The sequence below is a fragment of the Numida meleagris genome, chromosome 3 (assembly GCF_002078875.1).
Source record: "Numida meleagris isolate 19003 breed g44 Domestic line chromosome 3, NumMel1.0, whole genome shotgun sequence".
Classification (NCBI taxonomy): domain Eukaryota; kingdom Metazoa; phylum Chordata; class Aves; order Galliformes; family Numididae; genus Numida; species Numida meleagris.
This window is the reverse complement of record NC_034411.1, coordinates 110,468,771-110,474,770: the sequence shown is the minus strand read 5'-3', so window position 1 is coordinate 110,474,770 and position 6,000 is coordinate 110,468,771. Positions and strand designations below refer to the sequence as shown.

Genomic DNA, 6,000 nt, shown 5'->3' with positions numbered 1-6,000 from the left:
GTTGCCAAAGCTTCCCTCTTCCTCCTTTTTATGTTTAACCTAACCTAAACACGGCCAGGGCCAAGTGTCCCTTTGGCCGCTAGCTTCCTGCAAGCCCTCAAGAAAAGCAAGGTTTCTGCATGTCATGAAGAGGACAGAAAGCACTAACAGTTACTCAGCACACCTCTGTTGGACACAATTAATCATTCCAGTTAGCGGAATGACATAAATGAGTCTGTCTCCCTACAAACCTGGCAGGCCACTGGGATGACTGAACTGGGTGCACCAAACCCTAGAGCTAGGAGGTACTGAGCGTGGTTGAACAAAATAAGGGCAGATGCTGGCCCTCCACATCCCCTCAGCCTGCTGAGCTGACACTGCAGGAGTGAAGAAGCACTGCCACGAAATGGAGATGTAGGCCCTGCCTATGGGACACGTCAGAAGGAAGTGAAGCCATCCAGAGGGATCTCAACAACGAGGAGACCTCAATGCAGCCTTCCAGTATTTAAAAGGGGATTACAAACAGGAGGGGAATCAACTTTTTACTCAGGTAGATAGTGATAGGACAAGGGGGTATGGTTTTAAGCTCAAGGAGGGAAGGTTTAGATTGGATGCCAGGGGGAAGTTCTTCACAGAGAGAGTGGTGAGGTGCTGGAACAGGCTGCCCAGAGAGGCTGTGGATGCTCCATCCCTGCAGGTGTTCAAGGCCAGGTTGGATGTGGCCCTGGGCAGCCTGGTCTAGTATTAGATGTGGAGGTTGGTGGCCTTGTTTGTGTGAGGGGGTGAGAGCTCGATGATCCTTGGGGTCCCTTCCAACCCAAGCCATTCTATGACTTATAATTCTACGCGTGGAAGATATTTAACTACCTCAACATATTAAGCTCATAGCATGCCTGCAGGATGCGTTAAGTTGTAGTGAGGACCCACTGCTATTTGCAAGGCCGCACCTGCCTGCGGTGGGCGGGAAAGGGGCCGAGCGGAGCAGCAGCAGCAGCGGGCAGGAAGCGGCGGCGGAGGGAAGCGGCGCAGCAGCGGCCCCGCCTCGGCTCCACCCCTCGCCCTGGGAGGCCGCGGCCGCCGCGCAGCAGACGGAGACGGCAGAGCGCCGCGGCCGCCGTGTGGCGGAACCGGCCCCTCCCCCGCGGGCGGCGCCATTTTCCACCCCCCCCCCCCATCGCTGCCTGAGCGTCTCCGCGCCGGAGCCGCGGCTGCGGCCAAGGGGGAGAGGCCGCGGCCGTTCGCCCCCCTCGTTGCTCGCCTCGGTTCAGGCAGCGCGTAGAGGGGAAGGGACGAGGTTCAGTTCCTGCCTCTCGCTTTCCTGTTTCGGACAGCCGCACACGGGGGGGGGGGAACCGGGCACCACCAAGCTCCTACCTTCCTTCCTTCCTCCCCGTACACCTCAGCCTCCTCCATCCAACATCCATCCATCCATCCATCCCCGGGGTGAGCCTCTCAGCGAGTCGCCGGCGCGAGCACAGCCCGCCCCGCGCTGCCAGAGCAGGGTCGCTCCCGGGGGCCTGGCGGGACGGCGCGGACCGGGCTGCGGGCGGACGGACGGGCGGGCGGGGGCTGCCTGCGGGAGCTTGCTGCTAACCCGGCACGGCTTTCCATCCCTCAGCTGGTGCCGGGGCAGCGCTGGGTGGGAGCGGTGCTCCGTAGGGTTCCTCCACAGGGAGCCCCCCGCGATGCTCGGCGCCGAGCTCCGCCGCCTGTCACAGCCCGCGGTGCGCGGAGCTCTGCCCGCCCTGCGCTCCTGCATGGGGATTTCTCGTGGCCTGCAGTGTCGTTCCGCGCGCTTGGACCCTGCCCTGTGGGTTTTGTTGTCTTGCAGCTCGTTTGGGAGAGGGTTCTGGTTGTAACTGGGAGTTACGTAACCCAGGTCAGCCTTTGGCCTGCGCTGTGCTGGGAGGTGCTGCTAGCTGCTGTCTCCCTGATGCTGCCTGCTTGTCGTGTGGCTCTGCAGGGGGGTGGGTTTTAGTTCTGTGTGCACAAACAGAAGCGGTGGTTGTTTTTTTTTTTTTTTTTTTTTTGTTATAAGTAGATTTAATTGCTGCAGGATGTTAAATGCTAAAGCATAGGAATAGCTGCTGTCTCGGACAATATTCTCTGTGTGAACTTGAAGTGGTTTTGTTATTTACTAACTGCGTTTTCACATGTCCTATGTACAGATCAACTGCTGTAAGTTCCTAGAAGTTATACAAATGAATTCTTGGCAGTCTGTGAATGCAAAACAATACCTATGCAAAATATTTATTACCGGGTATGTGGAGGGGGGGTAAGAACCTGATGTTGTGGGCTGCCATATGCGCTATGCTGCATTAGTGGCCTGTTGTGAGACATCAGGTCTCCTGAGAGTGAACCTGTTTCAGGGGCTGCAGTTTTGCTGATGGTGTACTTCAGCTTTCTTTTGAAGTCTTTGATCTCGCCCCCACGCCGTTCTCTTCCTTGGTACAGGCCTCTCTTTCCTTTTGACTTAAGGCGCTGCACCCAGTGCCGTGCTAACTTACTTGACAGGGTGCAGTGCATCCTCTCTTTCATCTCTCTTACGTATTTTTTTAGTTGTTGGCTAGATCCACGTGGCCTGGAAGGTGATGTCCTTCTTGATGGACTTTGCCCTGGCTCAAACTTGCACATTACTAACATACAAATCAGATTTTATTTTATTTTGGTGCGTTTTTGTACTTGGTATTGTTGCGGTATAGACGCGAAAGCTGATGCTGCAAGCAGCGTTTTCAAGTGGTACAGTGTTTATGGCTTTCTGAAAGTCCTCCATCTGAGTCTTGTGAATATGCAAAGCTTTCCTTAGGTAAAGAAATCTTTAGCTGTGGTGATTCTGGAGAGCAGCTTGACATCTAACTGGGACATGTGCAAAGGCAGAAGGAACAACTCCAAGGCCTTGCCTCTGAGAAGTAAATGAGGAATCCCTCTGTGCTTTACTGGCTCGTTACTCACAGGTTTTGTGTTTTTGAGTTTGGAAACATTGCCTGAGGTTTAACAGAATTCAGTAGCCCTTAGACTATTTTGTAAGGTTCTGAGTCTCATAACCAATGGAGCGTTACAACCAACCTGTCAAGGACATAATTTTGGATAACACAGAATGGAGCTGCTTGAAATGTGATTACTCATTTAGTACCTTGTCACAATAAGCAAGCTATTATTTAGCAAGCTATGAGTGTTTTAAGAATTGCTTACATATAGTAGTCTGAAGAGACACTGAACATTGTGTTGTTATTGCCATTGTGCTGCAGTGCCTTCGAGCAGTGAGCCCAGGTAGGCTGTATATGTCTGGGTCATTATTACAAGGGTGTTTAAAGGCATGAGGCCAAACCTAAGCAAGTGATTATCCTGTAGAAACTAACTGAGTTGATGCTCTTGTTGCAATTGTGAAATATCCAAATGTGTAGATATGCAAAGTACGTAAAGAAAAGGGAACGAGTTAGGCCTATGTTCTCATGGAACTGGGCAGCGGTGACTCAATTAGAGCTTACCAGGAACTGATCAGAAAACTCCATATCAAAGGTACGGAAATGAAATTGATTAGATATGTAATTTGTATTTGAGATGCTTGTCATTCACAGTGCTGCACGTAATCCTTATTAATTTGAACTAATCTTCATCAGTGTTCATCTGCAAGCTAATGCAATATACATTTCTATTTATAAATAATCTTTGGCTTTTTGCTACTCCTGTATTTTACATATGCTTAGAGTGTTATGATTGATTACAGTCAGTTTCACAGAATCAGCTGTAAAGTTTCTAGTTCCCACAGCTGCCTATTCTGTCATACAGGGAGTAACAGTAATGGTAGAAAGAGGCCAAGGGCTTGTATGGAAGGGGTGAGCTGAAGCACCTCTGTCTTGGCCCAACTCCCCGGTAAATTACAAGAAATATCAGTAGAGATAGCCAATGTTAAGCACGTTTTAAAATGATTTGCTTAATACTGAGGAAAAATGTTTTCTAAAAAAAGTAAAGAATAATAAGAAAAAAAGAATACGTTTTAGTAGAAATCTATCAGAACTCATCTGTGATTGTTACATCTCTGAAAAGGACTGGCATCCTGAATGTTGCTGTCTAAATATGACATCTAGTTATTAAAGCTTTTAGACCTGGCACTTAGCAGCTATGTTCAACAATCAGGTTTTAGCTTGTGGGAATGATTGTAACAGATGTTAAAGCCATGCTGTTGTCACTGTAGTTTTCTTTGTGCTAGGTGTGCAGATAAGTAACAATGGAAGATAACATTTTCATGCTTAAGAGAACTTAAATTTCTGATGGCAAGCAGTGATCTCAGAAGAGAAAGGAACAATCCAACAGTAAAAAACAGGGACAAAATCTGAGCTGTATATTTGACTAGTGATGCTTCATTGGGGATTTTTGGTATACTTGGGGACAGTGATGGTGGCAAAGTATGAGAAGCTGATATGCCGGAGTGTTCAATTAAAGGCAGTAAAGTTGGAACTATACTATGAAATGTTGACCACTGTTTATGGAAGGTTTATAAATGTTCATAATTGTACTTCAGACAGTGAGCAAAAGCCTGCTCAGGGTGATGTGGAAGGAGGAGGATCAATGTGATGGGTTAGGAAGGCAGTGGCATCTTGAAAGGAGTGGAGCAGATGGAGGTAGGTGACAGAAAGTTCTATCAAGAGAAATTGTACAGAGGAAAGCATGACTTAAAGCTGTTGGTAAGAAGACAGTAAGCTTGATTTTGCTTTATGGAGAATCCAACAGCATTAGTGAAACCTTGGAATTAAGGTACTCTAGATGGAACCGAAGGTAGATGTGAGCCCTGATGACTGATGGATTTTCTTGCTGGCAGATGAGTAGCAAAGCACACTGGTAGAACTAGCTTGGGCTCTGTGCATTCATACATGAATGCTTTGCTCCTCAAGATAAGCAAAGTGTTGAGTAAGTTACAGGTTGGGGTCTGCCTGTCTTTGCGTGCTAGAATCCTGTCTGCAGGTTCCAAAGATTCAAAGCCAGTTTGTATCACAAGACCTACAAGTACGCTGTATTTGCTTCACTGAAAGCTGTTCAGTGGTTACCTTGGGAAAGTTATGGTCGCTAAACTTAACGTCTATATAATAATTAAAAACTTGTTACAGAATAGTCAGAATGCTGCCAAAATAATGCATTCTGGGGGGAGACAAAAACCCCAAACCTATTGCTAGTGCAAACAAAGTTACGGTTACAGGAGCTGCGTTCTGGAAGCAATGGAAACTTTCCTGTTGGTTACGGGCGCTGTTTTGTTGAAGTGTCTTTAGGAAGGAAGAAAAAATCATTGGTGTTAATGTGCAGTGCCATTTACTGCCAGAAGTGGCATGGAGCTCTGCAAAAAGTGCAGTGCATTCTGTTCAGAGGGAGGTGAGTGTATCTGTTGGAATAGTTTTCCGTGTTTCCTTGGTAAAGAATCGCTTCTGAGGAAGGACAGAGCTCTGATTGGACTTCAGTTAGAAACTCAGAAGTATTTGTAAACATCTCCAGATGTGGAGACATAACTGTGATGTAAGGTTATGCTGTATATTTCTCAGTCGCAAAGAAAATAGTTACATCTGTGTATTAATACGCTTCCAGTAGTCCAGACCATTCTGCGGTCTATTTCTGAAAAGGCTTAAATAACTGTCATGTCTAACTCCTGGATGGACAAATAATAGCTTAAAATATGAGAACATACTGAGCCATTTATGTAAAATACAGTCGTCGTGATGCATAAGTGGATCAGAAGGTTGTGCTTTAGTCTGTAGCTGGTTAGCGACTTTTCTTTCCCTGCGAAGTTGGTGAGAGAGTTTCACTTGTTCATGGCTTTCCTCTAAGGTCTCCAGTAACAGTGTACAAAGATACTTCCTTACCAGGTGGTGTGGAATGAACACCTAGGATTACTTTCTCTCCAGGTGTGTGGAGCACAACAGTTGTAAAGGCAAAATCAGTAAGACACATTTTAATCTTTGGGGCAAAACCCATGCCTGTATGTGTTTGAAAATTTGTTGTACTCTGCATCCTGCGTGTGTGCTGTATTATACT

The 6,000-nt window shown here is 47.2% G+C and overlaps 1 protein-coding gene across 3 annotated transcripts in view; it reads left to right on the top strand.

Moving 5' to 3' along the window:
• SUPT3H (SPT3 homolog, SAGA and STAGA complex component) overlaps positions 1,084 to 6,000 on the top strand; it is a 272,370-nt gene continuing 267,453 nt past the window's right edge. Inside the window, exon 1 of one of the 3 annotated variants that reach the window (XM_021389657.1) lies at positions 1,084 to 1,422. The gene's annotated coding sequence lies outside the window, so the exon portion shown is untranslated. The other 2 variants (XM_021389662.1, XM_021389659.1) reach the window with 2 other exon arrangements.